The 15,665-nt window shown below is 48.8% G+C and overlaps 1 protein-coding gene across 1 annotated transcript in view; it reads left to right on the forward strand.

The window, feature by feature from the left end:
• Window positions 1–15,665, forward strand: part of LOC134991325 (uncharacterized) — a 297,555-nt gene that overhangs the window by 41,048 nt on the left and 240,842 nt on the right. The window lies entirely within an intron of this gene.

Below are 15,665 nucleotides of genomic sequence, written 5' to 3' on the forward strand. Positions count from 1 at the left end.
GACAGTGCGTGTGTGTGTGTGTGTGTGAGACAGTGTGCGTGTTAATTGTGTGTGTGCGGGACAGTGTGCGTGTGTTTATTGTCCCGGCGGTGATTGGTGTCTGCAGTGTGCGCCCCCGTCCTCCTCCGCTGCTGCTGACAGGAGCGGTGTTGTGCGGCTCTCCCCCTGCTCCGCCGGCTCCGTCCTCCCGTCGTGGCCCTGCAGTGTGTGCCGGACTCCCCAGCAGCAGCAGCAGGTTAGTCTCTCTCTCCTACCCCCCCCCTCTCTCTCTCTCTCTCTCTCTCTCTCTCTCTCTCTCTCTCTCTCTCTCTCTCCTCCTGTGGATTGAAGTTTGTAAGTATCATCATTTTCATTTTTACAGGTGCCCCTATTGGATTCTACTGGACAAGTGGACGTGACCGGCGTGGGATGTAGGTAAGTAATGTGTCTCTCATTTTTACAGGTGCCCCTATTGGATTCTACTGGACAAGTGGACGTGACCGGCGTGGGATGTAGGTAAGTAATCTGTCTCTCATTTTTACAGGTACCCCTATTGGATTCTACTGGACAAGTGGACATGACCGGCGTGGGATGTAGGTAAGTAATCTGTCTCTCATTTTTACAGATTCCCCTATTGGATTCTACTGGACAAGTGGACGTGACCGGCGTGGGATGTAGGTAAGTAATCTGTCTCTCATTTTTACAGGTGCCCCTATTGGATTCTACTGGACAAGTGGACGTGACCGGCGTGGGATGTAGGTAAGTAATGTGTCTCTCATTTTTATAGGTACCCCTATTGGATTCTACTGGACAAGTGGACGTGACCGGCGTGGGATGTAGGTAAGTAATCTGTCTCTCATTTTTACAGGTACCCCTATTGGATTCTACTGGACAAGTGGACGTGACCGGCGTGGGATGTAGGTAAGTAATCTGTCTCTCATTTTTACAGGTACCCCTATTGGATTCTACTGACAAGTGGACGTGACCGGCGTGGGATGTAGGTAAGTAATCTGTCTCTCATTTTTACAGGTACCCCTATTGGATTCTACTGACAAGTGGACGTGACCGGCGTGGGATGTAGGTAAGTAATCTGTCTCTCATTTTTACAGGTGCCCCTATTGGATTCTACTGACAAGTGGACGTGACCGGCGTGGGATGTAGGTAAGTAATCTCTCTCTCATTTTTACAGGTACCCCTATTGGATTCTACTGACAAGTGGACGTGACCGGCGTGGGATGTAGGTAAGTAATCTGTCTCTCATTTTTACAGGTGCCCCTATTGGATTCTACTGACAAGTGGACGTGACCGGCGTGGGATGTAGGTAAGTAATCTGTCTCTCATTTTTACAGGTGCCCCTATTGGATTCTACTGACAAGTGGACGTGACCGGCGTGGGATGTAGGTAAGTAATCTGTCTCTCATTTTTACAGGTACCCCTATTGGATTCTACTGGACAAGTGGACATGACCGGCGTGGGATGTAGGTAAGTAATCTGTCTCTCATTTTTACAGATTCCCCTATTGGATTCTACTGACAAGTGGACGTGACCGGCGTGGGATGTAGGTAAGTAATCTCTCTCTCATTTTTACAGGTACCCCTATTGGATTCTACTGACAAGTGGACGTGACCGGCGTGGGATGTAGGTAAGTAATCTCTCTCTCATTTTTACAGGTACCCCTATTGGATTCTACTGGACAAGTGGACGTGACCGGCGTGGGATGTAGGTAAGTAATGTGTCTCTCATTTTTACAGCTACCCCTATTGGATTCTACTGGACAAGTGGACGTGACCGGCGTGGGATATAGGTAAGTATGTGTGAGTGTGTCAGTGTGTTTTAATAAATTTTTACTGTCACGGTGTGTGAGTTGTGTTTTTATTTGGGTATTTTTTCTGTTGTAGAACTACAGGTACCGGCGGGCCCGTTATTTCCCTGCATGTTGGTACTTGAGGTTCTCCAAGTACCAGCAAGCGGGGGAGGCTTTCTGGGCCTTGTAGTTCCACAACAAAAAACAATATTCTTTTTTACTTACATGGCTATCAGCCTCCCATCCACAGCCCACGGATGGGGGGGACAGCCTCGGGCTTCACCCCTGGCCCTTGGGTGCCTGGAGGGGGGGTGACCCCTTGATTTAAGGGGTCCCCACTCCTCCAGGGAACCCCGGCCAGTGGTGACTAGTTGGGGGGGTAATGCCATGGCCGCAGGGACCTACATAAATGTGTCCCCCGGCTGTGGCATTATGTCCCTGGCTAGTGGAGCCCGGTGCTGGTTTTAAAAATACGGGGGGACCCCTACATCTTTTGTCCCCCGTATTTTTGGGACCAGGACCGGACTAAGAGCCCGATGCTGGTTGTCTAAATACGGGGAACCCCTGTCCAATTTTTTCCCAGTATTTAAACAACCAGGACCGGCTCAAAGAGCCCGAGGCTGGTTATACTTAGGAGGGGGGACCTCACGCAGTTTTTTTTGGACATTTTTAACCCATTCAGACCCTTCTCCATTAAGTTAATGGAAGCCCTGGACAACAAAATTGCATTCATGTCCTCCTCCCACTCCCTTCCCAGTCCGAAACACTAATTATTTTTTTTGCATTGGCGGCTTTGGACTGAGTTGCAAATTAGTGGCGGAGGGCTGGGTCAGTTGATGGTGGGCCAGTTTGTAAGCCATTGGTGGTGGCAGTGGGCATCGGCTCAGAGGCAGTGGCGGGCATTGGCTCGGTGGCGGTAGGGCTCATTGGCAGGATTCGGCAGACATTATGCTGTAGTGCATCACCGCACGCCACTGACCTCACCGCACGCCACTGGTGTGTGGGACAGTGTGCGTGTGTGTTAATTGTGTGTGTGGGACAGTGTGCGTGTGTGTTAATTGTGTGTGTGGGACAGTGTGAGTGTGTGTGTGTGGAACAGTGTCAGTGTGTGTAAATTTTTGCAGTCCAGTGTGTGTGTGTGGGGGAGAGGAAAGTATGAGAATGTGTGTGTGTGTGTGTGTAGTCTGAGTGGGTGTGTGTAGGATTTGGGGGTGGCCAGTCTGTGTGTGTGTGTAATCAGTGTGTGTGGCATGTACTAATGGCCATTTACCGAAGAGAGATATGTATTAAACCACGGGCACTGAGATGCCCTTCTCACTCACCATCCAGCTGGGTGGGCGAGCCGGGCGGGTGGAAAGCCAGCAGCAGGGGCAGTATGCCGGATATCAGCAGCCGAGGGTGGGGGCTGTAATGCACGTGCGGAGCCCAAAGCCGGAGATCAGCAGCATGTTGACCGGCAATAAGCAGCTTCTGCTTCCGCGTTCAACATGCTGCTGATGTCCGGCTTTGGGCTACGCAGGGTTCGGGGGATGGGTGTCCTCTGCCGGTGTACTGCAGCTCCGGGGGTGCGGGCTCCGGAGGCTTTCAGCACTGTTGAATATCCAGCTACCTCAAGTATGTACAGCCCGCACCCTCTGCTGCTGATATCCGGCATGCTGCTGCTGGTTGTCCCCCCGCCCGGCTCGGCCACACAGCTGTATGGTGAGAAGGGCATCTCAGTTCCTGAGGTTTAACACATATGCCTCAGAAAATGGCCTCTGCGGTAATCGATACAAATGCTTACCGTGACAGTAACAGCGGGGAGGAAGGTGCACATCGGAATCCTGCAGCATGATACAAGAACCCCTTCAGAGCGCAGCAGACCACACTGAAAAGGGTGCATACCCGGTGCGGTGCTCTGCATCCCGGGTCGTGCCGAAGATGTGGAGTGTCGGAGGTGGCAGAAGCGCCGCAGCTTGGGGTGAGAAACCGCTGCAGCCCTTCCGCTGCTAAACTCTGCAATTAGACTATTAAGGGGGTGGGCTCCCTCATCATAGTGCCCCACAGGCCATGTTAATTCTGGGGGTAGGATCCCCTAACTCTATAATGGAAATTTTGGCTCATATCATGTGCTGTAACGTGAATTTTGGCTCATACCGTGTGCTATAATGTGAATTTCGGCTCATACTATGTGGGGTAATGTGAATTTTGGCTCATTCCGTGTGCTGTAATGTGAATTACGGCTCATACCGTGTGCTGTAATGTGAATTTCGGCTCATACCATGTGGGGTAATGTGAATTTTGGCTCATACCATGTGGAGTAATGTGAATTTTGGCTCATACCATGTGGGGTAATGTGAATTTCGGCTCATACTGTGTGCCATAATGTGAATTTCAGCTCATGCCGTGTGGGGCAATGTGAATTTCGGCTCATACTGTGTGCTATAATGTGAATTTCGGCTCATACCGTGTGCTATAATGTGAAAGGGGCACCAGTACTAGATAGTACAAGGGGTCCTAATACACTGAAGGACACGCCCCTTTTGAGTGACCGCGCCCCTTTTCCGGAGCGCGCGCGCCTTCGGCGCGCGCATAATTGCTATATAAACTCTTTCATTCCACCTTCAAAATTCTACTTCGACCACTGCACCTACATACACATACATACACACCCTGACATCTTTATATGCAGTGACACCGGTGGCGTCTGCACATACTTTCCTGTTGTATTTTTTTTTTTATTATTAGCATTTTATTAATTTATTCTTTTTATTAGAATTTTTTTTTTTTTTGGGGGGGGGGGGGGGGGGGGGGGGGGGCGCCATTATTGATCTTGCCCTGGGCTCCAAAAACCCTAGTTACGCCTCTGCATGTACGGCAGTATCACTGGACATATACGGCAGTATCACTGGACTGGATTTATACACCAGTACCACTGGAATTATACGGCAGGATCACTTAATTTATATGCCAGTACCACTGGAATTATACGGCAGGATCACTGGAATTATACGGCAGGATCACTGGAATTATACGGTAGTACCGCTGGACATATATGGCAGTATCACTGGCAGGGCCGAAACTAGACTTGTCAGCACCCGGGGCAAGGAAGCATTTTGGCGCTCCCCCCCCCCCCCCCCCCCCCCCCCCCCCCCGCATTACACAAAAAATTATCATGTTATCAAATATTTAGAAAGGGGATACCATTGAACAAAATTGCGCCTCATGTGCCCTAAATGTCCTAAGCATCTTTAACATAGCCCCTGTGTGTCCCCACACATTGCACCACATTACTGCACTACATGATTACACTAAGTGCCCTTTATATTGCACTACACTACGTACATGCCCCTATATGCTGCACTTCATTACTACACTATCTCCCATACACTGCACTACATTACATGCTCCTATACACTACACTACGTACATGCCCCTATATGCTGCACTACATTACTACACTATCCCCTATATGCTGCACTACACTACTACACCATCCCCTATATGCTGCACTACATTACATGCTCCTATACACTGTACTACATACCCTATATGCTGTACTATATATTACTTCATTACACTACACTACACTACATCTACATTACCAACAATAACACTGCAGGCAGGTATCCCCATTTTACACAGTACGGCAGGCAGATATCCCCATTTTACACAGCGCGGCAGGCATATATCCCCATTTTACACAGTACGCAGGCAGATGCCCCCATATTACACAGTACGCAGGCAGATGCCCCCATATTACACAGTACTCAGGCAGATGCCCAGATATTACACAGTACGCAGGCAGATGCCCCCATATTACACAGTACGCAGGCAGATGCCCCCATATTACACAGTACGCAGGCAGATGCCCAGATATTACACAGTACGCAGGCAGATGCCCCCATATTACACAGTACGCAGGCAGATGCCCAGATATTACACAGTACGCAGGCAGATGCCCCCATATTACACAGTATGCAGGCAGGTGCCCCCATATTACACAGAACGCAGGCAGGTGCCCCCATATTACACAGTACGCAGTCAGATGCCCCCATATTACACAGTACGCAGGCAGGTGCCCCCATATTACACAGTACGCAGGCAGGTGCCCCCATATTACACAGTACGCAGGCAGATGCCCCCATATTACACAGTACGCAGGCAGATGCCCCCATATTACACAGTACGCAGGCAGATGCCCCCATATTACACAGTACGCAGGCAGGTGCCCCCATATTACACAGTACGCAGGCAGGTGCCCCCATATTACACAGTACGCAGGCAGATGCCCCCATATTACACAGTACGCAGGCAGGTGCCCCCATAATACACAGTACGCAGGCAGATGCCCCCATATTACACAGTACGCAGGCAGGTGCCCCCATAATACACAGTACGCAGGCAGGTGCCCCCATTTTACACAGTGCGGCAGGCAGGTATCCCCATAGGCAGGTGTCCCCATTTTACACAGTGCGGCAGCAGCAGGCAGGTTTCAAGTTGGGGGGAAGGAGGGGGGGGGAGAGAGAGAGAATACTTACGTCTTCACGCTCTTCGGTCCCGCCGCCTCACGTCCCTCGCCCCGGCCGCCTCCTCCTTCATGCTTATCGCCTCTCCCCGAGCACTCCTGCTCGGGGGGCGGGGCTTCGCGGAATGACGCGTTTGCGTCGTGACGTCAAGACGCAATGCGTCATTCCGCGAAACTCCGCCCCCCGAGCAGGAGCGCTCGGAAGAGGCGATAAGGAGTAGAAATGGCACTGCCGCCGGGTCTCTCTCAGCGCCCCTCTAAATCCTGCGCCTGGGTCACATGCCCCCCTAGCCCCCCCCTAGTTTCGGCTCTGTCACTGGACATATACGGCAGTATCACTGGACTGGACTTATACGCCAGTACCACTGGAATTATACATCAGGATTACTGCAATTATATGGCAGGATCACTGGAATTGTACGGCAGGATCACTGGAATTATACAGCAGTACCGCTGGACATATACGGCAGTATCAATTTACATATACGGCAGTATCAATGGACATATACGGCAGTGTCACTGGACATATACGGCAGTATTAATGGACATATACGGCAGTACCACTGGACATATACGGCAGCACAGGGACACCACCACTGGACTGATGCAGGACAACACAGCACCACTGCAATGGACTAGAGTTATACAGCAGCAGTGGACATATGGCAGTAGAGGACACCACCACTGTGACTGGACTGATACAGCACAAGACACTACCATTGTACTGATGCAGGACAACACAGCACCACTGCAATGGACTGGACTTATACAGCAGTACTGGACATATGGCAGCAGAGGAAACCACCACTGTGACTGGACTGATGCAGCACAAGACACCACTGAACTGATGCAGCTCAACACAACACCACTGGACTGGATTTATACAGCAGCACTGGACATATGGCAGCAGAGGACACCACCACTGTGACTGGACTGATGCAGCACAAGACACTACCACTGAACTGATGCAGGACACTGAGGACGGAGACACATCCTCTCTCTACACTCTCCAATGCCGGAGTAAAAATGTCGGGGACGCACGGCTCCTTATATGGTATCCAAACCCTGCAAGAATCCGACAGTGGGATGACGACATTTTGCCTCGTTCTGGTTTCCGAAAACCCGAGCCTGACTCTGATCCGAGCTTGGGTAGTGAAGTTCGGGGGAGTTCGGTTCTCTGAGAACTGAACCCGCTCACCTCTACATGAAACACATTCTGATACGCTAGGGCTCATTAAAAAAAAGCTTGCCAATCCCTATCCCAGAGAAAAGAATGTGTATGGTGGACTAATGAGTGGTTCCACTGGCTCGATATGTAATACAGTATATTGTAATCCTAGAGCAAATACTGTAAGCAGAACAACATAATGCACAAGGCAAATAGTCAGGCTTTCTGTAATAATTTTAATACATTCATTCAGACAAGAGCTGGTTTTACAGTATTCAGTCTAAAGAGAAAATTTCTTGATGGTGCCATGTTCATGTTGGAATGTGTGTACAGTTTGATCATTTAGAGTTTTGTACACACCCGCACAGTTGTAATTAATCCAGTGCACAAGTCTAGTGACTTTATTAAATAGGTGATTGTACAGCCACAATCATTGTAAAACTGGACAAAGAGGAGCATGAAGTGGTCAGGCAGCTCACCAGCCAGCGACTGTCTCAGGTACGGGGTATCAGTGCAGGTGCGGGGACAGCGGTCAATATGGGTAAATAGTCGCAGGTCTCTGGAGCTAGGGGGGGGGGGATGCCCATCTCCCATTGTAATACCCATACACAGTGAAAACACTACCTGTGTCCGGCGCTATTTACAATGCACATATATAGGTATACTGTCACTGACCTGGATTGGGAGTGTTGTGAACTCGGGGGCTCCTCCGATGGTCGGGAAGAGGCACCACAGCTGGGTCGGAGCAGAGAAGGCCGGATATAGGTTTTCCTCATACAGGACTCTGACAATTGTGTTTGATGAAGAAATGCTGAAGAACTTTATTTAGGGAAGGGAGCAATACAGCAACACATGGAAGAAAGAGGACTGGTGGGCAATGTCAAAGGCTACTGAAGAATTTGTGAGCGATGTTTAGAGATACATGAATAAAGAACTTGTGAGCGATGGTGAAAGACACTAAAGAATTCGTGAGCGATGTTTAAAGTCACTGGTGAATTAAGAGCTAGTGAGCGATGTTAAAAGACACTGAAGAATTTGTGAGCGATGTTTTAGACACTGATGATTGAAGAACTTGTGAACAATGTTTAATGACACTGATGAATGTAGAGTTTGTGAGCGATGATAAAGACACTGATGAATGAAGAACTTGTGAGCGATGATAAAGACACTGATTAATGAAGAACTTGTGAGCGATGTTTAAAGACACTGATGAATGAGGAACTTGTGAGCGATGATAAAGACACTGATGAATGTAGAACTTGTGAGCGATGATAAAGACACTGGTGAATGAAGAACTTGTGAGCGATGATAAAGACACTGGTGAATGAAGAACTTGTGAGCGATGATAAAGACACTGGTGAATGAAGAACTTGTGAGCGATGATATAAGGCACTGAAGATTTTGTGAGCAGTGTTCAAAGACGCTGATGATTGAAGAACTCGTGAGCGATGTTTAAAGACACTGGAGTCTAGATGAGTGAGCAGCACGATATGCTGGGAAAGTTGACTGGATGCTGGAAACTCTAGGAGGTAGCACAGCGGTCACAGGAGCACTGGAGATCACCTCTGGAAAAGCGACGATACTCAGGCGCCGGAGCTCTGCCCGGCGCCTGGTTTTGAATCTCCCGCCCTAAAAGGATTGGTGGAGCAGTTCTGTGACGCCACCCACTCCCGCCCACGTGACGCCGGGTGCAATGGTGGCGCCCACACTCCGGGGAACCGCTGGGAGCAGCGCCATCCAGACGCCGGGACCCGACGACCGCCTGAGGCGGGGGCCGCCAGACGGACCAGCAGACATGCAGGGGTAAGCGCGGCGGCCGCTGACTCTGGTGTGTGACAGTACCCCCTCCTCCAGGAGTGGTCCCCGGACACTTCCTGGGCTTTGTTGGATGTCTGGAATGGAAGATCCGCACTAGTCGGGGAGCCGTGACTTCAGCAGCTTTGACCCAGCTCCTCTCCTCAGGACCATAACCTTTCCATTCCACCAGATACTGTAGATTCTTGTGAAGATAACGAGAGTCAAGAATAGCTTTAATTTCAAATTCCGTTCCAGCTTCAGTCTCTACAGAAGTTGGCCTAGGAGATTCTGAATGGAACTGATTCAAAACAAGAGGACGAAGGAGAGAGACATGGAAAGAATTTGGTACCCGAAAGTGGGAAGGCAAGCCCAATTTGCAGACAACCGGGTTCAGGACTTGCAACACGGGGTAAGGACCAATGAACCTTGGAGCAAACTTCATAGCAGGCACTCTTAAACAGAGATTGCGGGTAGAGAGCCATACCCTGTCACCCACTTTGTATTGGTGAGCTGCCCGTGGCTTCCTATCCGCAAAGAATTTGTAGCGGCCGGAGATTTTCTTGAGGTTAGCATGAACTCTACTCCAGATTTGACTGAAGTGCCGGAGAGTAGAGGCTGCAGCAGGAACATCTTCCGGAGGACAGATGGGTAATTCTGGAACTTGAGGATGGAATCCATAATTAATAAAAAATGGAGACTCACCAGTGGAGGAGTAGTACAGATGATTATGGGCAAACTCGGCCCAGGGTAACAGTTCCACCCAATTGTCTTGCGAAGGAGAGAGATAAACGCGGAGAAAAGTCTCTAAATCTTGATTGACGCGTTCAGTTTGCCCATTGGTTTGAGGATAGTAAGCAGATGAGAACTTGAGCTTTATTTGTAAGGCAAAGCAGAGGGCCCTCCAGAACCTTGCCGTGAACTGCACCCCCCGATCAGAGACTATCTCCTGAGGTAACCCGTGCAGGCGGAAGTGTTCACGAATTAATAAAGAAGCCAACTTGGGAGCTGAGGGTAACCCGGTCAATGGAATAAAATGTGCCATTTTAGAAAAGCGGTCAATAATCACCCAGATGGTATTATGATCCTTGGAGAAGGGTAATTCGGTAACAAAGTACATCGAAATATGGGTCCAAGGTCTCTTAGGAATGGACAGTGGATGAAGCAACCCCGCAGGAGGCAGACGAAGAGTTTTGTGCTGAGCACATTGAGGACATGAGTTGACAAAATCCTGTATATCCTTCTTCATAGTATCCCACCAGTATGACCTTCGTAGAAATTCCCATATTTTTTGAACTCCAGGATGACCGGAAAACTTGGAGATATGAGCCCACTGCAACAATTTCGGTCGAAATTTAGCTGGTACAGACATTCTTCCAGAAGGAGGACCCAGAGTGGTAGGAGCTGCTGAAATAGAGACTGGACTGAGAATCAAAGCCTTTTCAACTGAATTTTCTTCATCCGAGGCCGTTAAGGAACGAGATAGAGCATCAGCCTTAGTGTTAAAAGTCCCGGCCCGGTACTTAATGATGAACGAGAAACGAGTGAAGAAGAGCGCCCATCTAGCTTGATGGGGATTCAAGCACTGGGCCGTCTTGAGATACAGCAAGTTCTTGTGATCGGTGTAAATCGTAATTAGATGTTTAGCACCTTCCAATAAGTACCTCCATTCTTCTAGGGCAGATTTTATCGCCAAAAGTTCCTGGTCTCCAATGGTGTAGTTTCGTTCAGCAGGAGAGAACTTGCGAGAATGGAAACCACATGGATGTAACTTCCCATCAGAGGAGTACTGGGAAAGTACGGCACCGATGCCTACCGAGGAAGCATCGACCTCCAAGAAGAATGGTTTTGAAAAATTCGGTTGCTGGAGTGCTGGAGCGGACATAAAGGCTGCTTTCAACCGAGCGAATGCTGCTACCGCTTCAGAAGACCAGTGACTTGGGTCAGACCCCTTTTTGGTTAGGGCAGTAATAGGTGCCACAATGGTAGAGAATCCCTTTATGAATTTCTGGTAGTAATTTGCAAAACCCAGAAATCTTTGTACCGCTTTCAAGAAGAGAGGCTGAGTCCAGTCCCGAATGGCAGTGAGTTTTTCCGGATCCATGCAGAGCTCCATACCCGAGATGACATAGCCAAGAAATGGAATTGAAGGGACCTTAAAGGTGCATTTGGAAATCTTGCCATAGAGATGATTCCTTCGTAGGCAAAGAAGTACTTCCTTGACCTGTACTCTGTGCTCTGTGAGATTCTTAGAAAATATCAGAATGTCATCCAAATATACCACTACGCTTAGGTATAACATGTCCCGGAATATCTCATTCACAAATCCCTGGAAAACAGCAGGGGCATTGCTGAGGCCAAACGGCATTACCAAATATTCATAATGCCCATCCCTGGTATTGAAGGCCGTCTTCCATTCGTCCCCCTGTCGGATGCGTATCAAATTATAGGCTCCCCTTAAATCGAGCTTAGTGAAGACATGGGCTCCGCGAACCCTATCAAATAGCTCCGTGATGAGCGGCAAAGGGTATTTGTTCTTAACGGTGATATCGTTTAAGCCCCGATAGTCAATACATGGTCTTAACCCTCCGTCCTTCTTCTTCACAAAAAAGAAACCTGCTCCTGCCGGGGAGGTAGAGGGGCGAATGAATCCTTTCAGCAAATTAGACTTGATGTAGTCCGACATAGCTTGGGTCTCGGGTAAAGACAAGGGGTAAGTACGTCCCCGGGGTGGCATTTTCCCTGGGATGAGCTCAATGGGACAGTCCCAGGGTCTATGGGGTGGTAACTGATCGGCCGCCTGCTCCAAAAAAACATCTGTGAACTACCGATAGACCTCCGGAATGAGCTCTTCATCCGACTTGGAAGATACCCGGAGCGGGTAGACAGGAGTGAGACAATTAGAATGACAAAAAGAACTCCAGGACAGTATTCGTGACGACTTCCAGTCGACGTGAGGGTTGTGAGTTTTAAGCCAAGGAAGACCTAGAACCAGATCGTGGGGCATCTCCCGAATCACTAGGAACTCCAGATGTTCTTGATGCAGAGCTCCCACCTGCAGCCTGATTGGCACTGTGCGACTGGTAATAAGACCATTAGAAATTTGGGTACCATTCATGGCGGTTAACGTAATAGGCCATTTGAGAGACTGTAACTGTAAACCTAAGTTCTGGACACAAGAAAGGGAAACAAAATTCCCTGCAGCCCCAGAGTCCAGCAAAGCTTTAACAGGTTTGGCTATTGACTCAGGAAACAGAGACACGGAGAGTAAACAGTCCACTGTCGGAGAAGGTTTAGATGTAATTCCTAACTCGACTCCTCCGGAACAAGCTAGGACTGCCCGTTTCCCGGACAGGACTTGCAGAACTTGAGAAAATGATCCGCGGCTCCACAGTAGAGGCAGAGTCTACCCTCACGACGTCGCTGTCGTTCTTCCGGGGACAACCGAGATTGATTGATTTGCATGGGTTCGTCTGGACCTGAAGTAACCGTTTGCTTAGACGGGAGAGACCGGAATCTGGATCGATCTGACCGACTACGTTCGCCACCCCGTTCCTGCATGCGAAGATCCACCTTTACACAGAGTGAGATCAACTGTTCTAAGGAATCTGGCAGATCCCTAGTGATCAGTTCGTCCTTTAGGCGGTCGGAGAGCCCGTTCCAAAAGGCAGCCGGTGAGCGTCATTTTTCCAGCGTAGTTCTGAAGCTATGGTCTGGAAGTGAATCACATACTGCCCCACTGAACGGGAGCCTTGTCGGACTCGGAGCAAGTCTGAAGAAGCAGCGGTCGTTCTGCCGGGCTCATCAAAGATCCTTCGAAATGATGCAATGAAATTGGTGTAACTAGAAACCAAAGGATCAGATCGCTCCCACAATGGTGACACCCAATCCAACGCTGAACCTTCCAGTAAGGAAATAATGTACGCCACCTTGGACCGATCTGTGGGGAAGTTGTGCGAAAGAAGTTCAAAATGCACCTCGCATTGGTTGAGAAAACCACTGCAATTCTTTGGATTCCCATTATAGCGAGAGGGAGTGGGAAGCTGAAGGCGTGACCTAGTTCCAGACAAGGATTGAACATTACTAGGGACAACCACTGGAGTGGGCACTGGAGCTGGAGCTGGAACTACTGAAGCCAGAGAAGCCTGAATTTGATCCAGCCGGCTGGATAATTCCTGGAGATACTGCATCACCTGGCTCTGTGCAGCCTCCTGACTCTGAACTCGGGAAACCAAGTCCTGGATGGCACTTGCCTCTGGGTTCCGATCCCCCGGGTCCATGTGGCCTGAGTATACTGTCACTGACCTGGATTGGGAGTGTTGTGAACTCGGTGGTCAGGAAGAGGCACCACAGCTGGGTCGGAGCAGAGAAGGCCGGATATAGATTTCCCTCATACAGGACTCTGACAATTGTGTTTGATGAAGAAATGCTGAAGAACTTTATTTAGGGAAGGGAGCAATACAGCAACACATGGAAGAAAGAGGACTGGTGGGCAATGTCAAAGGCTACTGAAGAATTTGTGAGCGATGTTTAGAGATACATGAATAAAGAACTTGTGAGCGATGGTGAAAGACACTAAAGAATTCGTGAGCGATGTTTAAAGTCACTGGTGAATGAAGAGCTAGTGAGCGATGTTAAAAGACACTGAAGAATTTGTGAGCGATGTTTTAGACACTGATGATTGAAGAACTTGTGAGCGATGTTTAATGACACTGATGAATGTAGAATTTGTGAGCGATGATAAAGACACTGATGAATGAAGAACTTGTGAGCGATGATAAAGACACTGGTGAATGTAGAACTTGTGAGCGATGATAAAGACACTGATGAATGTAGAACTTGTGAGCGATGATAAAGACACTGGTGAATGAAGAACTTGTGAGCGATGATAAAGACACTGGTGAATGAAGAACTTGTGAGCGATTATAAAGACACTGGTGAATGAAGAACTTGTGAGCGATGATATAAGGCACTGAAGATTTTGTGAGCAGTGTTCAAAGACGCTGATGATTGAAGAACTCGTGAGCGATGTTTAAAGACACTGGAGACTATGTGAGCGAGCAGCACGATATGCTGGGAAAGTTGACTGGATGCTGGAAACTCTAGGAGGTAGCACAGCGGTCACAGGAGCACTGGAGATCACCTCTGGAAAAGCGACGATACTCAGGCGCCGGAGCTCTGCCCGGCATCTGGTTTTGAATCTCCCGCCCTAACAGGATTGGTGGAGTGGTTCTGTGATGCCACCCACTCCCGCCCCCGCATGACGCCGGGTGCAATGGCGGCGCCCACACTCCGGGGAACCGCCGGGAGCAGCGCCAGCCAGACGCCGGGACCCGACGACCGCCAGGGGCTGGGGCCGCCAGACGGACCAGCAGACACGCAGGGGTAAGCGCGGCGGCCACTGCCTCTGGTGTGTGACATATACGTATGATTAAATACCACACATACACCCACATACATATATATATATAAATCAATATAAATACCAGATTATATACTTTATAAGAACCAATTTGTTCCAGTAATCACATAAAGCAGCGAAGGTATATTGGCTTGTGGATATAGCCAAAAAATTCCACCTGATATAATCAGATGTAAAGCTAAAAAATAAATGTTTCCCCTCGTACTAATAAAATCAAATTGAGGCAACAGGACATGAATGTACTCAATACATCAAATACTTTATGATATTTTTAATATCTATAAAATCAATCACATAAAAGATAATAATAATAACATCCCATCAAAATTAATATGCGCATATAAAATCCCCAATAGTATAAAATAATAATAGATAAGCATAAGAGGTGGATCATGTATCTAAATTTCTATAGTTGACCACAGTAGACTACACTGATGATTGTAGTAATATTAGTATCCTTATTTAATTCCTGAATAGGACAGTCCCGTATGGTGTGCTATAAATTGTCCCCTGAATTGGATAACATACGGTAGAACAATAATGGATTTTTACCAATGCAATGAATTCTCGTGTGCTCAGAACAGGGTTAGTTCTTATTGTGGGAGAGCTGTCATTCCAATCCTGGAGGATGAAGTCCAGCACCCGGGGCGCGGCACACCGCAAGTGCCTTTAGCTGATTGAGCTCCCGTTTTCCATCCGCCGCATGTAATGTCCTCCGTCTCCCATTTGTCAGCCCCACAGTGGCGATGCACACGCCTTCTGACCCTGGAGGATAAAGTATGGCACCCGGGGCTCAGCGCACCGCAGGCGCCTAACAGCTGATTGAGCTCCCGTCTTCCAGCCGCCACATATAGCGTCTTCCGTCTCCCGCTCGTCAGCCTCACAGTCCACTGAGTCCCCGAAAGGACACTTTCACTGACGCGTTTCGCTCCTAATTGGAGCTTCCTCATAGAGTAAAGAAACTGTAAAACTGTAGCCCTTTTTAAATGGC

This window comes from Pseudophryne corroboree, chromosome 2 (genome assembly GCF_028390025.1).
Source record: "Pseudophryne corroboree isolate aPseCor3 chromosome 2, aPseCor3.hap2, whole genome shotgun sequence".
In the NCBI taxonomy this organism is placed as follows: domain Eukaryota; kingdom Metazoa; phylum Chordata; class Amphibia; order Anura; family Myobatrachidae; genus Pseudophryne; species Pseudophryne corroboree.